General features: G+C 45.6%; 1 protein-coding gene across 4 annotated transcripts in view; it reads right to left on the bottom strand.

Annotated features, from left to right (window-relative positions):
- The window catches only part of TSPAN4 (tetraspanin 4), a 2368794-nt gene that overhangs the window by 2047124 nt on the left and 299159 nt on the right, over positions 1-22511 (bottom strand). The gene's annotated exons all lie outside the window — the stretch shown is intronic.

Here is a 22511-nt window from a genome sequence, read left to right as displayed (position 1 = left end):
TGCACAGATGATCGATCCTCTTTCAGCACACCACACTCTCGCTAGGGCCACAAAAGGCACAACGTCATGTAAAACGGTGCCAGGTGAGGTGGAAGCTCTTTGTTCCAAACAACAACCAAGGCTGGCCTACCATCCCATCCCAAAATGAGAAGCCGACTTGATCAGAGTACAGTGCTGGTTAGACCATACCTGAAGAGCCCGCCTTTAGCTGGAATATCTGCTTAATACCCCCGATGCCTGCTCTCTGGAAACGTAGGCTCAAGTCGCATGGTAACAGGGTAAAGTTGAAGCTCTTTGCTTGAAACATCAGCCTAGGTTGGTCTAAGAGTCCACCCCTAAAATACCCAACTGGTCAGAGTACAGTGCTGGTTAAACCGTCCTTGAGCAGGTCACCTTGTCTGGGGTGCCTGCTTTGGCTTTCCTCTGATTTCTTGGAAGGCAGTCTCAGGAATGAGCAGCTGGGGCAGAGCTAGAAGGCAGCCAAAGCTTTGGGCCATCGTAGGGGTCAGCCAGGGCCCTCCAACCGTTGGAGGGAAACCACCAGATGAAAAACAGATCCCGAGCACCCTCTACCTACTACTACTGGAAGTAGAACACAAGGCTTTCTTGTAACTTGTGTACCCTGGATGAAAGAGGGAAGCCTTTGAGGTTAAGTATCCAACTTCCTTAAGCCCTGTATGGGATAGAAACTTCAAATGGACCTTCATCAGGACTTGTAGAGCAACTCAGCCATCTAGTTGTTCTCTTAGTTTCTTGTGGTATGATCAAGTCAGGACTTCTGGTGGTACCATGCATTGAAACAGGAGATGAATTGAACCTTCTGCTTGCACTGAGGAGGCAGATTGGGTACAGACGGTCACCCCATTCCAGTAGCTGGAGCCTTGAGGCAAGATGGAGCACTGTCTGGGGTCCAGTAAGAGCGGTTTGCCCTTTAGGTGCCAGGGAGTGCCTGCTAGGATCAAAGATTTCTATCCACGGGTCAGAAGGTGGAGCCCAGGGCCCAAGCCCCAGGCCAGCTGGCAGATCCTCACAAAGCTCTGACTTGGGTCTACTTTGGACACTCGACCCCGGTGGTACTGTGGAGTCTCCCCACTCAGACCACTGGAACCCCATCCACCCAGGTCCTTGGCTCGCACAGTAGACCTACCAAACTTCTGCCTCGAAATGTGGTGAGAACATCTACACCCTGAACGAGCAGGGCAACCCTCTCCAGGCCTGCAGAATCCAATCCTGGGAACTTAGTGACATCCTCTGCTTCTGAATAGAGCCCCGGGGCCCACACCCTGGATCTGCTGGGGCTCTGACTGAAGAACGGGTTGGAGCTTTTCACCACTTCCTTAGGAGGGAAGATGTATATCCTAGGTAGTTTGGTATCCAAAAGTTGGTGCCTGGACTGTGGCCAGTGCTCAAACCCTACCACAGCTCTGACTGAGCACCCAGTCACAGTTTTCCACTTATTGACACCAGGCCCAATCACAGTCTTCCATTTCACCTCAGGAGCGGAGCCCCGCAAGTCCTTCAAAAGTGTATCCTAGGTAGCTTGGGTTACCAGCTGTCAGTGTCTGGAGCCCTGGATCCAAGACCAGTATCCCAGGCCTGCCACACCTCTGCCTGGAACTTGTCAAAGCTTTAAACCCTGCATGAGCAGGGAAGCCCACTTCGGGTCAGTGGTTCCCAGCTCCTCTCTCCCCCAAAGATAAGTATCTGAAGGAAGGTTAGTAGGCTTTCGTGTAATCTGGGTACCCAGTGTGACAGAGCGTGGCTTCTGAGCAGAGCAATCTCATTACGTCCTGTCAGTGAGAAATGTTCAAAGAGTCCTCATCAGTACGTCCGTGGTGGCCCCAAAATTTGAACTCAAAGTCCAGAACACAGGTGACGTGTTCTTTTTGTATACAAAAAACTACCAGTGATATTGGCATGACAAATTTCGCAAATCCTACAGCGCGAGATAAATGTTACAAAGGAGTAATTTTGCACATTCCTACTAATTTCAAGCTTAGCATTCTACTGTCCCATGTGGGATATTTTTTTGCAGAGAATACGTTTCAGACTATGTTAAACTTTGACTCGGCAAAGATGGGAAACTTGACCTGCCCCTGTGCAGGCTAAAGTTTCCTGATTTTGCACTAGCTTAGTGGACAAAGTTCAAACTTTGCTCATCACTAACCCACAGCCCAAAAAACAAGAAGCATATGGGTTGGACAATTGAACATATGTGGAGCACTCATTGTTTCATTTCTAAAAGCAAAACTGCTAGTGCCCAAGGCTCTCCTCAGAACTCTGCAACCACTGCAATTAAATGTTGGTGCGCCAAATACCAAGGCTCTATAGTCTTAAATTCACCTCAGGCTTTTTTAATCTATCACCAGACACTGCTGCCCGTAATCTCACTGTTGTTGGTCCTGGCTTTCTCCCCTGGTGACGTGTCTTCGGTCTTTCTCTTCCATTAACTTTCCTCCCATTTGTGTGTTTTTTTCCCCCTATCGCTCGTGGTCAATATCTAATATGGCAAAATAAGTGCCGGACCCCCAAAAAAGGTGCTGGTGGCCCCCAGCGGCAACCACCAACTCAAATTAAGCACTGAAACCACTCACAATCTTTACTCATACATTCCATACATGAGGGTTTAAAAGAAAGTAACAGGATTCACCTCCTCACTTTCCAAGCACACTCCACGTTGAGTACCCATGACTCAATGAAAGGCAGAACATGCCAACATGGGTCAGGTGTAAGATCAATTGGAGGCTTTGTAGTCTAAGTGTACTGTGTTTTGCAAGTGCAGGATGTAGGGTGCTGTTGGATGTATGGATATAGGTGTGTGGTTGGGCCACTGCACCTGAATGAGATGTTTTAGTAGCTTCAATGTGAGTCGTGAAAAATGGGTGCGCAAGGAGCAGTCCTAGGTAAATTCTAGCTCGGATTGGCATAGAAGGGTGAACGTATGTGCACTTTTGGCCACTACCACCACCACCTTCTGTATGTGCCCACAGTGCAAATGTGTAGTCGCCATCTTCACAGGATCTTCGGATCCATTCCTATGTTAAATAGATTGAGTGACTAACAAGCAGCAATGTTGGTGAACCCTAGCGGGAACAGAAACCTCTGGTGGTACACCTCTATGCATCTCGTGGTCTTATCCAGGGTCTATGCTCTGTCACTAAGAGAGTGATAACCCTGGTGTGGCTATTTCAGGCTGGAGGTCTTAACTGGACAGTACATAGCTAGTTAGAGTTTAAAACAAGATGCGTACATGTAATTAATGTGTGTTTTTGAGGTTTGTATAAACAGACAATATTTGACAAATTGGGAATGGAGCGACACTCTAAGTTTCTATGTTGTATTTTAATGATGTTCACTTTTATCAGCTTTAACTAAATGAGTTTAATTAACTATAAGGAAAATATATCTGTTTCTGTGTAGCGTCTAGAGTGGCATGCAGAAATATAGGCAGTCAACTCAATGGGGCTTCACACCCTAGGACAGTGTGACTTTTCTTGTGGGTAGCGTACACATCGAAAAACCATGTCAGGGTAAGCGAGGGGACACACAGCTATGTCTGTGCAAGATGGGCTCTCGTCAGGAATTGTGCTGATCATTTTCATGCTATGTTTTCTCCATTAATCAATTCCACACTGTGAACTGGGCGTCTCTGTGTGGCAGGTGGTGTGTGCCTCGAACCTCTATCGCTTTTGCACAGGACTCTTTTTCGGTCTTGCAATACAGAGGCAGTTTGGGCGGAGTGGGAGAATTCAGCTCATCACCTTCTAAATCTTACAGAGAGGGGTTTTGGGTGAGCCCCAAAATTCACTGTTTTGTTCGGGTCAGTCCCTTTCAACTATCGCTGAAAGAACGTTCCATTTACATTTTGGGTTAGCCACAGAATATTACAGTCTAGCCTTCAGCTGTTAGCTATTAGTTGTTTTATTCTAGAGGGCGCTTTCCATCACAGTGCGCAAACGATGAAGCAAAGCGTCCATGCGCTTAAGTGCATTTGTGTCCCCAAGGTGTTTCTAGACCAATAATGACTTTGTACTAAACGTAATCTGCACTTCTAAAGGTTTTGACAATCATGCTGATGTTGCACTAAGAATGATTTCACACTTCAATGTGCTGTTATGTCACACTGGTGCAGATGTTTTAGAAATATTGTGGCTTCTTACCACCAAATTTCTTTCTGTGCTGAGCGAATTTACGTATAAATGTGACACCACATTCCTACTGACTTTGCCCAGGGTGATTTTACACCTAAATCTGTTTATGTAGATTAATCTGTCTGTTATTCCTAAATGTGTTTTTGTACCTGAAAGTGTTTCCACACACCTGATGATGTTGCATTAAGTGCACCTACATGTGGTTTACATCTAACACCCCCGTTGGTATTGCACCAAGGGTGTTTTCCACCCAAATGTGATTTGCAGATAATTGTGATTCATGCTCCTAACGGTTTTCTATACTGATGCCGATGTCACACCAAAGGAGACGCTATGCCTCAATATGCTGTTAATTAAATGTTATACTGATGCACACATTTCACAGCTAAGTTGAGGATTTCACCAATAGCTTTCTCTCTGTCCTGAGTGATGTGGTATATGAATGTGATGCCTCTCTGCATCTAACTTTGCACCAAGGGTGGTTATGCACCTAACTATGATTTTGCACCTACATGTGTTTTTGCTCCTAATTATGTTTTTGCATTTATTAGCAACCCCGTGTTCCTTGAGGGATTTTGTACCCAATATTTTTTTTTTACTTAAGAATGTTTCTACACTTTTGCTGGTGTCTATGCATCTTCATCTGGGTTTGGTCTGTGATTGGTGCTTATTAAAGAGTTTCACATTCCTTCTGATGTTGCACAGAAGACAAATGCAAAATTACCACAAGAATAGGGAATACGACAGACAATACCGACCAACACCCTATTTTTCAGGCCATTCCTACTCAGATATTTTACAAGCATTTAGCTGAAGACACGTCTGGAAAACAAATTACTTTCAATGCAGTCTTCCTTGTAATTTCCCATTCATCCCAAATTCAGAAACTTCAGCAAGCCTGTAAAGAGGGCCAATGTTCTGTCAACCAAGCGTCACACCATACAGGTTGACACCGTTTACACCAAATGTACCCTCTTACTGCTGCATTTTCACTCTGTATAGAGTGATACCCTATAACCAGATATCGTGGATGTCCTATAGTTAACCTGCCTTTCAAAATTAATAGCCTACACAGGTTTGCTAACTCATATTGTGGCCACCAAATGTAAAACAAAGCAAACTCCAAACAGGCCGGACAATATTATGCATGTTTCAACAACTCAAAGGTCCTGTTCTGCCCTCAAATACCAAAAAAACCAAGCCCTGAAAGCCAACTCAGAAACCTTAATCAGTAACAATTGCATACTGTCAGACTAGACTCCCCTAAAACTGACCTACTAATGTCTTACTGAGAATAAACTCTCCTGGACCAATGAACTATTTTTTTCCTCAAAGAACACAAAAATCTCTTACACAAAAGACGTACTTTCTCAGATGCTACAACAAGGAATGAGAGCTACACATCACCCTCTATTCCAATCTGAGAGTCATGATCCAATCCTCCGATACAATCCTCCATACCTTCCCCATATTGTTTAGTATCCTGAGGGCCCAAAAAGCTACTACAATGACAAGGGTTGTTAACCACGTTATCAACCCAACCATATCCACTGTTTACGACACCACTACCCCACCCTCCTCAATACCTCTCATTTTCTTATTATCACTGACAAACTCCTAAGGGAACAAAACCAAGCATAGTGCCAGCATACATCAAGGTAGTTGGGACCACAACCCGACACAGACTAAAATAGTGTCAGGACCAAAGCCTGACTGCCACCACCCTTTGATACAGCCACCTACTGTCACTCAACCTCCCAGTCCAATAAAGATATACCAAAACAGTACATAAGCAGACCTTCCACAGAATGAGGCCACCTCTAGGCGTGAATCCCATAAGAGGTCTGACTACTCGCTCTTTTTTACAGTTGCATCCTGCTAACCATAAAACAAAACTTCTTCTCAACTCCCTACACTGAATTGATTGATATAAATGGGATGCTGGATCACTTGCATGAGGTGATACAATGTCTGAAAACCACACTATGCATTGCTCTTTCCAACATGCTCTCTTTGCCAAAGCACTGCTCTCTTAACCCCACTCCTTCATTACACCTCACTTCTCACATCTGCTCCAGCTGAGCACGACAAGGTCGTCCACATCAATGTTCCAGAGAATTTTTCCATGCAGATTACCTTATTACCCACGCACCCAAAGACTCAACGATCAGAGATGCCACAATGCATGCCATTGCCACAAACTCCCAAGCTAGATGCACTAAACTCAAAGATCGATCTGCTCAAGAAACCTCAAGAGTCGCATCGCCTTAACCAAGTGACACACTCCTGCTTACCACATCAAAGCTGCCCTCTTGAACTATCGGTTTGTGGTCTCTAATACACGTTCCTTACCTGCCCTGGACTGTGAGCTATATTCTACTCTGTTCTACTACTTATGGAAACGTGGATCTGCTCATCCCCCATACAGTATCTTACCTCAAGGATATTGTACAGTCCCATAACCCACAATAAAGGTTTGACCCTGCATACTGAGACAACACACACTTCTCCAACCCTCTAATATTTGGTTATCTCAGACCACTTCTTCATTCTGTTCAAAATGATGAACTTAATGCAGCTTTGTCATGGTATAAAAGAAAGGAAAATGAAAACTCCATAGAGACCACAAAAACACTGTCAAAAAGCCAATAGGCTTGGCTTTACGGTACTGATGTCACACAGCGCTGCAAGCTTAGGAAATAAACAGAGAAGGACATAGAAGGTATAGAAAGATGCAGGTGCACAGAGAGACACTGCACAAACAGCCTGTGTGTATTTGCGCATTACTGTATTTGCATGTCTTAGCGCATAAAGCCAGAAGTAGTGGCTTTGCCCGTTTGTTTTTTCCCCTTATACCATTTCATTGTTCAAAGTTCTGTGTTCGTCTTAATAGTTTTATGGGTTTTTGTCTGCAAACTATGAGACTTTCCTCTTCGTGGAAATAATTTTGCTACACAATAAATGACTGCAGCAGTGACGACAAGTAACCACGTGTCTTGGTATTTTAAAATATCTTATCTGATGGTACAGTTCATTTGGCGGTCACACTTTGGAGGAAGTTTGAAATATTTGCAGCGGTGCTGCTTGTGTTGAATTGGTTGCTAGGATCTGCAGTCTCGATTGCAATTCTGCAGTTTTTAAATTTATTTTCCGATGAGAAAGAGTGGCCAGACCAGCTTACAGAATGCTCCTGCAACAGTAATGACTGATTATTATCGTGATGGTGTTACAATTGCTGCCTCTCTTCCTGTCCAGCTTCTCTTCTCCCTCCCTTGCAATGGCTGGTCTGCCCCGTACACTAACAGTGTGTATACACTAACTCACTAATACACTCAGGGCCAGATGTACAAAGCATTTTTCAAGTGGCAAAGGGCGAATCGGGCCGTTTGCGACTTGAAAAATGCTATTTGGGATGTACAAAGCCCACACTGCAATTCGGTAACTTGTTACCGAATCGCAGTTTGAGTTTTGCGATTCGGTATTAGGAAGGGGCATGACAAGAGCGTCCCTTCCTAATACCGAATCCAGATGGTATGTATGATTGTTTTGTGACCGCGAATGCGGTCGCAAAACAATCGCAGTTAGCACCAGTTTCAAACTGGTGATAACCCATTCGCAAACGGGAAGGGGTCCCCATGGGACCCCTTTCCCTTTGTTAATGGCAACGTAAATATTTTTTCAGAGCATGCTCTGAAAAAATTTTTAAAGAAAACTTTTCATTTTTTATTTTGAAATACCTCATCTCGTTCTCCTTGAAGGAAAACGGGCTGCATTTAAAAAAAAAAAAAAAAAAATGTTTTATTTAAAAGCAGTCACAGGCATGGATGTCTGCTGTCTCCAGCAGGCCACCATCCCTGTGAGGGTGGCGTCCGTTCCCAATGGGGTTACAATTGCGACCTACCTCATGAATACTCATGAGGTAGGTCATGTGCGACCCCATTGGGAATTGCAAACAGTGTCATTGACTCTGTTGTACATCAGGTTTTGCGACTCGCAAAACTTGAAGTTCGTACATGTGGCCCTCAGTCACATAATTTGTTGCAGTGTAAATACAGCAGAATTACACAAGATTACGCAGAATTATGTGAGGTGCATATGTCACCAATTAACCATATTTTCCTACCGCTAAATGCACCCTTGAGTCCAAAATGGACACGAGGATGCACTTTGCACTAAGAAAATATTGCTAAGTGGCAGCAGCCGCTTGCACTTGCTAAATTCACTGTTCATGAGCTCCTGCAGTAGTTTTTTTTGTGCCAAAGTATTCCTAATTATGCGAACGAACATAATTGTCTAATTTTCGGTAAATTCACATCAAAAGAGTAAAGCAAAGTTAACGAAATTACTTCGATTGCTCGAACATAATTAAAATTTTGCTGAGGCCTAATTAACCATAAAGTCAGGCAGGCTTGTTTTAACTGGTTTTCTGCAGTTGTTGAGTCTATTCATCCAAGGCTGTGCACCTCAATCCTACTGTACTAAAACAGCTGCTGCATATGGAAATACCACAGCTGTACATATACATATTAACTTTAAACACAGCTGGAGGGGGTGTTGAAAAATGCTTATGGCAAAATACTGTGGCGTTGTTCCATTGTACACCTGATGGTGTCTTGGAAAAAAAATCCCTCAGACTTTTTTAACATTAGTTTTATTGCAAAATTTCTCAATGCAGCTGTTGTTATTTCCCGGGGCACTCAGTAATGCCTTTTTAAATCGCAGAGCGGTCATACACATAAGGTTAAAATATATGATCTTGCAGGTTCTGTGGACAATGTGGCTGTTCTCCTGTCTTCTGGGGCCTGCGGCCTCTCGCCAATACTGTGTGTGCCATAATATTATTTCAGGGATGGATGGGGCCATTAGCTAATCACATTCATCTGCATACCCAACTTAAGATACTATGAGACTGGTAAATGATATAGCGCATTTGCAAAGCCTGTGAAGCACAGAAACACAGAAAAATACCACTTTGAATGTGTTGAAAACCTAATTTGCACATTGGAAAAGTAATTTTGAATCACAAAGGAGGTGTTGCGCTTCTTCTGAATCGTAAATAGGAGGAGGTATGATAGGAGTTTTCTACTATTGACGAGCTGCAGTAGGGTGTATCAATGTTTTTTTATGGCAACTACGGCTGCAAACCATTGATTAGTTATGGAACCTGAGTTGTGGTATTTCATTCGTAAACTGGAAGCTCTTCCCATCCTCTAATAGATGTGTAGTTAGAGGTTGTCTCATGTTAACCGCTATCTGTACCTGCTGTGGATTAGCCATTATAAACCAACTGTAAGTTCAGAGAAGGCACACCAAATAGGGTTTCCCTTGTAAAGTTCAAGCTTGAACAACCTCCAGCTGCAAAAATAGGATAGCCTATGTAGCTGGGGTGGGAATCCTCAGTACCATGGACGTCTGCGTATACGGTATTGAGGCGTCATTGTATATAATGAGACAGAGATACTGCGGAGGACCAGAAAATCAGAGCCTGACCAAACGTTGGGCACCATGTCGTGTAGGCTCTCATTATCCTAATGAGACTACTGGATTTTGAGCAGCAGAATCGCCAGCGGTGTGGGAGACTAAGTTCAACCCACTGCAGGTGACACCTGTCGCTCCAATCTGGGTTTTGCTCCAGCTAACTAGCAGCACCTCATCCCTACCAAAGGATAGTGATGATTGGGCAGCCGAGCGCATGACATACTTGGCTTCTCAGGGAAGTCGTGGTCACTCAGGTCTCATCCGGTTATCTCATTCACAATTCAGTCTCATATATAAATGAAATACAGAAGCAGTATATGTTTCAATAATAAGTTTAATAAAACGACTGCATCTTAGATAGCAAAGCGTGAGCTGCAATAACCTGGATGACACAACATGACAGTATTAGTATTGTGACCAGAAGAGTGAAGCATAAAAACAACGCTATCATATTGTCACTATTTTCGATTGACTAATCCTTTCCTAGGTGATGATAGAGCACAGCATGTTAAGCTCTAATTCTGCCCTTCAGGTTCCCCTGGGAAGACATCAACCCCCATACCTGTGCAAAGGCCTGCGGTCTGCGTTAGCATCTGTAGCGAAGCATTTAGCAATCAGCATACAGTTGTGGTTCCCTGGCTGGAATCTCCCTCTAACGTGTAAGGGACAAGGAAGTGTTTATATAATAACACAGCTGATATTCTGAGAAAGTGTTCCTACGTAAGGATGTGTATTTTCTATGAATGTTGGAGACTAAACTTCTACCACGTTCACCGGCAATGTACCATGCTGTAGCCTTGGAAGAAGCGCAGAGTGATCAAGAATGTCTTGTTTGAGAACAGAGTGCTGGCCTAGGCAAAAACAGTTAGATAAACGGAAATAAAACAAGACCGTAAAAATTGTTATTGTAGCAATAAAAATGAAGCTGAATAAAATATATCTAGGCTAGCGTGCATAGCGGCCTCATGTGTTAAAATAACGTGCATGGAGCTATAACTAAAATGGCTACATAACATCTTCACACATCTGATCCCTCTAAAAAAAGCATCCCCTGTCCCTTCAAGGGACATAGGCTGCTTTTCATTTTTTTTTTTATATACAGGAAATTGAACACAGGGATGGGAGTCTGCTGTCCCGTAGAGGTCTCCATCCCCCTGCAGTCATTTGTAGAGGGTCACAAAATGCGACCTGATTCATTCATATTCATAATTATTCAGGAGGTTCTGCATCCTTTCAACAATGTACATGTTGCAGTGCGAATGATCAGTAAGTACATCAGCCACATTGCAAAATGAAAGACAGTTCGAACACCAGTTGATGTGCAATGTACATCTTAGTTTATAGATCGCCCTTTGTTTATTAGACCTTATATTTATCCTGCAAGCCAATGGATCAACCAACTGCCATTGTGATTTATGAAGAAAATTACAATACTCACTGGACAATTGACCAGACAGCTAAACAGTCTCTCTGTCTAGAACGTCACTGTCCACATTATGACAAGTAGGCTGTCTTCAACATCTATTACATAAGAGGCAAGATCTCAGTATCTACTTACCTAATGGGCAGCAACTTTTCAGTACTTAGTCTCCAAACCAGAGAATACTCTGTGTCTGCCTCTTCAGAGGAAGTACTCCACAGGACCTGCCTCTTGCTAGTTATTGCCCTTTCGATATTGCCCCCATGACTTGAAGGGCTTCCTTAGAATGTGGCCTTCAATAGATGTGAATATCTGCCCCATAGGATGCAAGACTTCCAAAGCATCTCTTCCTTGTGAGAAAGGCCCTCCACATTTTCTGCCCCAGAAAGGAAGAGCGCCATTTGTGTCCATCATCCAAGAAGAGAATAAGGGACTTCTTCAGAATCGGTGTCTCTGACCAATAGGGCTTCCTCTATGCTTTTCTTATAGCAAATGACACAAAATATGCTTCTTCGGTATTTGCCCCTTTGTACTTGTACTTCTCAGTTACCACCTCTCTGGAAAACATGGGCTTCTCAGAATCTCTCTATTCACAGACAAAGCCTTCTAAGTATAATTATCATGGTCAATAGGCCACTCTCAGTATTTACTTCTATGTGAAAGAGCATTCTCATAATTTGCTCAGTGAGCAGCAAGGTCTTCCTAGCATCTGTCTTTCTGAGAGACAGCATTCTCAGCATGTGTATTATTGTAGGGACGGTCTCCTTAGCTATGTCCCATTATTGGTGGGCCCTTCTTAGTACCTGTCCCATGGTAGGTATGGTCTCCTCTCTAGCTGCCTCTCTGGAGACTAAACTATTTGCTTTCTGTCAGGCAGGCATTCCTCAACATCTACTTCCCTGGGACAAAGGCTCTCTCCAGTATTAACCATTGTGGAGGATGGGTGTTTGTATTTGTCGCATGGTTGTAGGACTTTCTCAGTTTTATCCACTCTGGAAAGTCAGTATTCTTCAGTCTCTGTCCCATACCGTGTTATTGGCTCACTGTCAGTGCGGCTCATGGCAGCTTCTTTGCCAAAGCAGCTGCGTCTATAATACGGCGCGGACGCAGAGGTAAAAAGATTCCCTCATTTGCTTGGGGCCATGCCCCTATGCAAATGAGAGCACACCCTCTTGAGATATTGCTAGTGCTACATGTGCACCAGCATTATCCGTATTTCAGAAGGAGCTGCACAAGCATCTGTGGTTCCTTCTGCAATACCAAAGTGCCCCCGGGATGCACAAAGCAGACATACATGCCCGATGCACTCCAGGGACCTTTGTATAATACGGCCCCAGCTGTTTTTCTGACTTGCAAAGAAATGCACAAGTGCTTTGCGACTGTTTCCTCATAGCACTTTATGGAAGGGTTCAGAGTGACAATGGTGCAGGCAGTAAGCATTTACAAGTGTAAGCTGTCCAAACTGGACTGCTTACACTCAGCTTGTATGGGCTGCAGTCAGCAGGAGGGGCAAACAGTGGTCGCAGAGAGACCATTGCTCGCTTCCCCAGATATTAGGTCAGTGTGTCACTGGTTTAAGTATTTTACCCCGTCTCTTCTAAAGACAGAATGACAATGCAGACATATGGCGATGTGGAATATTGGAATTGAGACCTCCATCCCAGCATTCTCAAAAAGTCAGACAAAAGCTCGGTGGCCCAGACCAAATTGGATGGAGGCAACGGTACAGAAAAAGAAATAGGGACTGATCACGAGGCAAAAGTTGGTTGATTCTCCTTAATTCAGGTTAATCAATAATCCCCAAACTTCTAAATAAATAAATATTGGAATTTTACAAGAACAAAGACTCAATTTGCAACCAGGCATCGGGGGTTTCAAATCTGGAACAGGTTTTTATTTTCTAAAAATGTGTGGTAGGCTGGGCCTTCTCTATGTGTTTTCTTTCACGTCAAATCCACCTAGTTATCGTCAGTCTGGATGCAATATATATTATACATTACATTCTCCACGTTTCTATGTTCTCCTCATACAAACATAATCTAGATCCTTACAAAGAAATTATCGGTCTAGCAGTGAATGTAAAAAACACAAACTGTTTCAGATCAAGTACAGTTGAATGAGATGACAATGGTCCCTTTCTACTGTCAAGGTGCTCGAATTATGGGGAAACCCATATTATAGTTAAGGCTGCCATGCTTGCCTACTTTGAGAACTGGCTTAATATGACTGCAACTACAGTTATGAGCAATTTTACAAAGTGCATTCAGACGACTGCTATTGTGATCAAGATATTGCATGGCCTGTGCTTTGAGCCCCTCTTCCCTGACTCTGGTAACATACTCCTAGACTGCAGCCGATGGTCCATTGGGAACACACTACCCGTGCAGCCAAGACTCACCATTCAAATAGGATGTAAATATAAAAATTAAGAAACTAGAACCAACTATTCATTGCCAGACAGTCTGAGCTCCACCTCAGATGCTTTGAGCATGTTTGTAAAACCTATCTTCCCTGTTCTGAACACCCTGGTTTGACTCTGAAGCTTTCATTGGATTTATAAGAGGTTTTCTTTGGTAAGATGCATTTTGATTTACATTGTTCTCTGTCGCCATGCATTGTGGGCTAAAATGTTGTTGTCAATATGTTAAACAATGATTAAAGGATACTTCATTTCGACAGTCTATGCATTTTTCCTAATTTTGGAGGTTTTAGCCTGCTGTCAGTTTGCGATAAGTGAGCCCAAAAAGCTATATGTTTCTGAAAGGTAGACAACATTTTGAAACCGGCAAGAGGTCATTCGCGTAGGTCCCCCCACGATTTCCCTGAAACTAACTGTTGAAATAAAAAATAATGAAAATGAGTAGGAATAAACAGCCATTTGTGACAACATTTTCATCTGTAACTTGTCACAATGCTCTATTTACAAAAGCAATATACTGTCACATCAAGCAGACCCTTCTGGTCACAGTAAAATATACGGTTTATAGTTTCTCCAAAACATACAATACCCAAAGCCAACAACTGAGCAGCAACTTCACAATGATTTTTCATTGTGTACCGATTACAAAGCAATACATATGGTTAAATATACTAAGTGAAAAATGGGTATGAAGGAAACATATGTAGTTCTTAAATGTACAGAAGATACTGGGGCTCATTCTGAGCCCGGCGGGCGGCGGGAGCCGCCCGCCTGGAGGGAGCCGCCAAATGACTGCACCGCGGTCAAAAGACCACGGCGGCCATTCAGACATTTCCTCTGGGCCGGCGGGCGCTCTCCAAAAGAGCGCCCGCCGGCCCAGAGGAAATGCCCCTGCAACGAGGACGCCGGCTCAGAATTGAGCCGGCGTAGTTGCAGGGGTGCGACGGGTGCAGTTTGCACCCGTCGCGTATTTCAGTGTCTGCATTGCAGACACTGAAATACACAGTGGGGCCCTCTTACGGGGGCCCCTGCAGTGCCCATGCCATTGGCATGGGCACTGCAGGGGCCCCCAGGGGCCTCGCGGCACCCCCTACCACCATCCTGTTCCTGGCGGGCGAACCGCCAGGAACAGGATGGCGGTAGGGGGTGTCAGAATCCCCCATGGCGGCGCAGCAAGCTGCGCCGCCATGGGGGATTCCAAGGGCAGTGGAAAACCGGCGGGAGACTTCCAGTTTTCCTTGTCTGACCGCGGCCGAACCGCCGCGGTCAGAATTCCCTGCGGGGCACCGCCGGTCTGTCGGCGGTGCTCCCGCCGACCCTGGCCCCGGCGGTCTGAGACCGCCGGGGTCAGAATGACCCCCACTGTGTTTAAGTACAATGGTTATTTGTACAAATCTGAATTTATGGTTACCCATACTAACTTGCGATTCAGAGGATATTTAGCAAAACGTCTTCTTCTTGCACCTTGGTATACAATTGGATTTCAAAAATGTAGATAATCACATTATTAATAATAAATGTTCTACTATTCTATGTTTTCCACATGCCTCCTAATAAAAAAGGTACCTCACTTGTATGGCTGTTCCTAGCACCTGCAACACGAAACACCCCCAAAAGCAACCTTAAGACATCACATTTAACCCAGTAAAATCAATGTTTCTTTGCAAAGTAGGTAGCAGTGGATTTTGGGTCCTAACTCAGCCGCCACCCAAGGAAACCCACCATAGCTAGAGGCCAGGGCGGTGTTACTTGTATGGTTTTCAAAAGGTTTTGTTACCAAAAACAGTAGAGGTTTTCTTATCAAGAAGCTCTTGCAAACCTCAAACTTTGGCTAGATATACACATTTTCCTCACATTTCTGTCAAGGAAAGTTCCGGAACACGCAGGGGACCCTCAGATTTCCTTCCACCCAGTATTCCCACATCTGTCCCAATAAAAATGGTACCTCACTTGAGGGGGTGGGCCTAATACCTGCAGTAGGGAAGGGCCCAAATTGCAAAATGGACACATCACATTTGTCCACTCAAAACCTGCCCTGTTTTTGCAATTTGGGTAGCTGTAGATTTTGTGCCCTATTTCAGCTGGCAAACAGACAAACCAAGACATTTCTGAAAAGCATGTACCTGGGGAAGTCCAGAGCTGTGTAACTCTAGTGGATCCCACAAGATCTTACCCAGAAGCCCTTTCAGTTTTCAAATCTTGGCTAAAAAACATATTCCGGCACATTTCTGTGTAGGAAACTTCCAGAATCTGTGGTGATGCACCAATATGCTTCTATCTTAAAAAACATATCTCTATCCTTTGGGGGGAAGCTGAAAGACTGGTTTGCCCATTTTGTAGTGAGGGTACTGCAAATGTCAGTATGTGAAATGTGGCAACAATAACCATGCATAATCGATGGAGATCGAGGACCAATGACAATACAAAAAAACCCTGACAAATGACAGAAATGAATGTATAGTCCATGTAGCCCTTTAAAAGACCCCTAAAATAATACAGTAAACACATTTAGCTACTTGGAAGACGCCAGGACAGAACCAGGTCACAAGCAGTAAGAATACATTTATTGAGGTCACCATGCGTCACATGCTCACCAAAAGGACATCCTTGTAAGACTATGAAGGGTCAGGGGCTTACTGCTTATTCCAATACAACGTTACTACAATCCCGAATTTCTGTCTTCATCGAACTACTGCTTAAAACGTATGACAACGCATGCAGAGTAGAACACAGGACTGCAACATATGGGAATGCACATTACTTAATAATATTTAAGGGTGTCAGCAGCCAAACACCATTATATAGTTAACATTTGCCTCCATGTTGCATTGATAGAAAGAGGTGTACTTAACACATTCAAAGGTAATGCGTTTATTTGTAATTACAAGTTACATATAGGTACACTTACACTTACATAGTAAAACACTAAACCCCAGCATGAGTTATTGATGTTTCCAGCTCAACGGACACTAGTGGAGTAACAGAAAGTCCCTGAATTGTATTTCAGTTTAACGTCCTTCTTAAGAAGGCTTTGTGATAGTTTACAATGGAGCAGTTATTATTCAGAAGCAAACATCTCACAAAATAAAGATGCAACAAACGGCACTATCCTCTTCTAAAGTCCAGCAGCATGGCATTGCAAGTCAACTTGTCTCACACAGAGATGGCAAATATTGATTAACATAATACTGATATATACAAAACATAGAACTCTATAATGTAAACTATAACAACAGGTTAGCAATGTCCTGTTGATATAACAATGACCATAAAATGTGGCAAGGGAGAACAATATTCAAGAGGCCAAATCATTGCAAGCAATAAAATAAAACAATGTCAACATCCTACATAGGAAGAATCAGATATGCAGATTTAGGGCAAAACCTCAGGAGAAAGGGAAATGTATAACAGTAGATGACACAACCATGCAGTTCTTTATTCTTAAAGGATTAGGAGGAAAAGTTTCTTGTTACATAAAGTATTGATATGACCACAATTGTTGGCCAAGAAGACACACACATGTTAATAAAATTAAATCTGGGGAAGAAGAGAAAAGGATACTTTGAGTTTGGGTTACTCCATCACTAATGTACAAGTTACTTACCTTCGGTAACGAAATATCTTGTGAGACATATTCTAGTTGTAGATTCCTTACCTTAGAATTTTCCCCCAGGAGTCAGACTAGATCTGGAGATTTTTTCTTCAAGCAATACCTTTGCGTGTCGGTAGGTGGCTTTGGTCGACTCCGCAGGCGTCATTGGCATCGTAGTCGTCGTGATGATGTCGGAAGTAGTACAGAGACGCCACCTCAGCGCAGTGACGTCAGTTTCTTTTAACGACTTTCAACGCCAAAGCGCAAAGCTGCTACAAACATTGAGATTGGGGCACCAGAGCTAAGGACCCGAAGGCGGAGTCCCTGTCTTTAGAAATCAGTTCGCAAGCGGGGAGGATGGGTGGGTCGGTAAGGAATCTGCAACTAGAATATGTCTCTAGCAGATATTTCATTACCAAAGTAACTTGTACATCTGATAGAGACTTCTAGTTGCAGATTCCTTACCTTAGAATAGATACCCAAGCAATGCCATCCTCGGAGGTCGGCTGCAAACCAAGATCATACTAGAAAGTCCTGCAGGACCGAACAACCAAAGTAGCCGTCCAGGCGGACTTGACTGTCCAGGCAGTAATGTTTAGCAAACATGTGCAGGGATGCCCACGTAGCCGCCTGGCAGCTATCCAGGATAGGAACTACACGTGCTAATGCAGTAGAAGCAGCAGTTGCTCTGGTGTAATGAGCACACAAGCCATCAGGGGGTTGCTTTGTGTCCAAAGCGTAGCACATCTTGATGCAAAGATGTACTCATCGAGAGATGGTACGCTTTTGCACCAGCTTCCCTTTCTTCGCACCCACATACCCGACAAAGACTTGATTGTCCACCTGGAAATCTTTAATATGATAGAAAGCCAACGCTCTTTTTGGGTCCAGGTGATGGAATCTCTCCTCCTCATGAGAAGGATGTGGGGGTGCGTAAAAAGTAGGCAAGTAGATGGACTGGCCTACATGAAAAGGCGTAACAACCTTGGGAAGGAAGGAAGCCTTAGTGTGCAACACCACTTTGTCAGGGTGCACAGACAAGAATGGAGGCTTTGAAGAAAGAGGTTGAAGCTCTCTCACGCTGCAAAGTGATGGCAACAAGAAAGACAGTTTTGAACGTGAGGGGCCGTAAAGGGCAATTGTGCATCGGCTCAAAGGGGGTACACATTAAGTAAGTAAGGACAAGATTGAGGTCCCACTGAGGCATGATAAATGGAGTGGGAGGAAATAAATAGGCGAGACCTTTAAGGAACCGATTGACAATAGGATATTTAAAGAGTGAGGGCTGATCAGGTAGCCTAAGAAAGGCCGAAATGGCATATAACTACCCTTTAAGGGTGCCCAAAGAGAGCCCTTCTGGACCAAAGAAAGAATAAACAAAAGAACCTCCAATAGAGGAGCAGAAAAGGGATCAACAGATTTGCCACAAATTTATGCCAACAACAGGCATATACCGTTTTGGTGGAGGGACGCCTGGCTGCCAAGATAACATGGCACACTTCAGGTGGAATATCAAAAGTCGTCAACTGCTGCCACTCAATCTCCACACACGAAGGTGGAAATTGGACAGGTTCGGGTGGAGAAACGTCCCCGGTTGCTGCGACAGAAGATCTGCCCGAAGAGGCAGTCTGAGTGGAGGATCGGTGGCCATGCTCAATAGATCTGGATACCATACTCTCCGTGCCCAGTCCAGAGCCACCAAGCTAACTCGGGCCCAGTCATTTCTGATCTTCTTGAGAACTTTGGGCAGAAGTGGTATAGGCAGAAAGGTGGAAAGGAGGTCAGAGTTCCACTCGAGATGAAAAGTGTCTCCGAGCAAGTGCTGCCTTGGAAACCCCTACAGGGAAAACAGCTGACATTGCACGTTTTCTATGGAGGCAAACAGATCTAACCAAGAATCTCCCCACTGCTGAAAGAGACCTTGCGCCACCTCCAGATGGAGACGCCATTTGTGATTGGCTGTGCATCGACGGCTGAGTTTGTCCGCTCTGACATTAAGAGAGCCCGCCAGATGTTGAACCATCAGGGTAATACCCTGATGTTCCAGCCATGTCCAGTGCCATAGTGCCTCGTGGCAAAGGGTCCGGGACCCTACCCCACCCTGTTTGTTGCAGTACCACATGGCAGTAGTGTTGTCCATAAACACTTGCACTACTTTCGCTTTGAGAGAGGGAAGAAATGCTTTTGATGTAAGCCTGATCACCCAGAGCTCCAGAAGATTGATTTGGAGCCCAGAGTCTGCCAGAGAAGTGACGCATCTGTCACTTTGGATAGATCTGGCTGGGGAAGGGAGAGTTATCTGTTGTGGACCCAATGTGGATACGAAAGCCACCACTGCAGGTCTTTTGCAGTCTCCTCCGAGATCTGGACCATGTTGGAGAGATTTCCCTGATGCTGCGCCCACTGGAACTTCAAGTCCCACTGCAGAGCCCGCATATGCCATCTGGCAAGTGTTACTAGCAGGATGCAGGAGGCCAGGAGGCCATGAGGCCCAGTAGCCTCAGAGTCAGTCTCACTGAAACCCAAGACAGAGGCTGAAAGATCAGAATCATAGCCCAAATATCTTGGACTCACTTTTCGGGAGGATAAGCCTGAAACTGCACTGTGTCCAGAACAGCTCCAATGAAAGGGAGCGTCTGAGATGGAGTCAGGTGTGACTTCAGCACATTGATGGTGAACCTCAGTGTGTACAGGAGGCTCGCCGTAGTCTAAAAAGCGAGAGACGACTATCTGGGGTGAGTCTGCCTTCAACAGCCAGTCGTCGAGGTAGGGGAAGACTGAGACCCCTAACCTGCGCAGATGTTCTACAACCTTCACCATCACTTTCATGAACACCCGAGGAGTGCTGGTAAGGCTGAAGAGGAGCACGGTAAACTGATAGTGCTTGTGACCTACCATGAATCGCAGGTAACGTCTGTGGGCAGGCAGGATGGGAATGTGGAAATAAGTGTGCTGCAAGTCCAACACTAGCATCCTGTCTCCTGGGTCTAAGGCAGACAGGACCTGAGCCAGGGTGAGCATTTTCAATTTCTCCTTCTTGAGGAAGTAATTGAGGTCCCGAAAGTCTAGGGTAGGACGTAAGCCCTTGTCTTTTTTCGGCACCAGAAAGTTGCGGGAATAGCAACCATGACCTACTTCTGGCACAGGGACCTTCTCTATGGCTCCCTGGCCAAGAGACATGCGACTTCCTGGCAGAGAAGTGCCAAATGATCCTCCGGAAGATGGCTGACTGATGGAGGCATGGCTGGTGGCGCAGATTCGAAGGGGAGGCAATAGCCCTTTCAAACTATCTGCAAAACCCACCTGTCCGTAGTGATGGATTCCCAGTGGGACAGGTGATGGGGAATCCTGCCACCAACTGGATCAGAGTAAGGGAATGGACTCTGAGGGTTTGGAGGCTGAAGTGGGGGCAGGGGCGGACTGGGAAGACCTCTGGTTCCCTGTCTCACGCCCACGCCTACATTGGATTCCACGTCCCCAGCCACTCATCGGCTGAACAGCATGGGTGGCACGGTGGCTGGGTTGGGGACGCAACAGGGAGCCCATTCCGTGGCCATGAAATGGGCGAAAGGTGCACTGTTGGGTGCAAGGGGCAGCAGAAAAGCCAAGGGACCAAGCCATAGCCCGGGAGTCCTTGAATCTCTCCAAGGCCGAGTCTGTCTTGTCTCCAATGAGATGGGACCCATCAAAGAGCATGTCCATAAGAGACTGTTGGACATCCTCCGAAAAAACAGACGTACGGAACCAGGCGTGGCGTCTCAAGGCCACCGACGTAGCAACCGATCTGCCCAGAGAGTCTCTTGTGTCCAGCCCACATCGGATTGTGAACTTCGCTGCATCTCTCCCATCGATGACAGCTTGGGAAATGATAGCATGGGCCTCCTCCAGTAGCTGCAGCAGAAATGCGTGACCCTATCCCACAGAGAGTGGGTATAGCGTCCCAAAAGGCATACGTGTTCATGGACCGCAGCGCGAGACTGGAGAAAGAAAACATCTTCCTCCCAAATTGTTCCAGCCTTTTTGATTGCCTATCTGGGGGTGCGGAAGGGAATGCGCCTGAGGAAGAGGAAGCCTGGATGAAAACACTCTCAGGCGTGGGGTGTTGGGACAGGAATTGAGGGTCATTTGGGGGGTGGGGCGATGGCAGCGTACGATAGTCCTGTTCACAGGAGCCTCTCTGTTTGGTCTGGACCAAGTACCCAAGAGGTCATCAGTGAGGGCCTCATTGAATGGCAAAAGGGGCTCAGATGTGGAAGCCCCTGGCTGAAGCACCTCCGTCAGGAGATTTGACCTGACCTGTACAGAAGGCAGCTCAAGGGCAAGGACCTTGGCCAACCTACTGACCACCACAGAATAAGTTGCTCCCTCTGCCATAGCCACGGTAGGAGGAGACAGCATACCAGCATCTGGAGAAGTGTCCAGGCCACTGGCCTCGCCCAACTCCTGTGCCCAGTCCAAAATAGGGTCATTCTGGTATTCATAAGGGTCCAGGGACCTCTCCAATCCTTCCCCAAATTTGTACCCATAAGGAAAAGGGTCCAAATCCGACCTGGGGTGAGTAGGCTCTATCGAAGACAGAGGTGGCGTCGGCCGATGCCGTTCTGACTCTGAGTCATCAGGATGAGGATCGGGTGACATCGATGGTGGGCACCACCGATGTCAGGCGCGTCGACAATCGAACCAGTGCCGGGGAAGGTCTCAGTGGTACGACCAGCGTCGGGGCAGATCCGAAGGCACTAGCACAGAACCCGAAGGCCCTCGACCGAACCCCTTGGGTCCGAAGGCGCTATATGGGGGTCGGCCTGCCCAAAAATGAGGCGCATGGCCTCATAAAACTCCTTTAACTGGGCAGGGGTCACTCAGGCTCATGAAAATTTGGGGAAACACAGAGCGGACCAAGATGCAGGCCCTGAAGGCAGAGGCCTCGAGCATCGACGCTCTTCCCACGTCGCATCAGCCTAGCGACAGAGTGAAGTCGAAGGGTGGCGGGACCACTTTGACTTCTCCTTCTTCTTACCTGTGCCTGAAGACTTGGAGGAAGAAGAATGGTGGTGGCTCTGCCAGTGGTCTTGAGACCTTCCCCTTGAGCGAGACCAGGACCGCCAGGCCGCCATGAGCTTCAGGGGCCACTCTCTCAAGGCCTTCGGGTGTATGGCCCGGCACTCAGAGCACAACTTCGGGTTGTGGTCGCGCTCCAAGCACCACAAACAGACCCGATGCAGATCAGTCACCGACATCATGCAGTGACAGTCCTCGCACAGCTTGAATCCGGTCTTCGGGGACATCTTGATGCACCAAAAACTCACCAAAAAACTCAACAACTTGATCGAACTCTGTCAAAAAGAGACCAGGGTAGCTCTCTCTGGATCAGTGCGTGGCACGGAAAGAAAAGAACTGACATCACTGCGCTGAGGCTATGTACTACTCCCGATATCATCATGGCGACTATGA

This window comes from Pleurodeles waltl, chromosome 3_1, assembly GCF_031143425.1.
Source record: "Pleurodeles waltl isolate 20211129_DDA chromosome 3_1, aPleWal1.hap1.20221129, whole genome shotgun sequence".
Lineage (NCBI taxonomy): Eukaryota > Metazoa > Chordata > Amphibia > Caudata > Salamandridae > Pleurodeles > Pleurodeles waltl.
The sequence above is the reverse complement of the archived record's forward strand: the minus strand, read 5'-3'. Positions and strand labels throughout refer to the sequence as shown.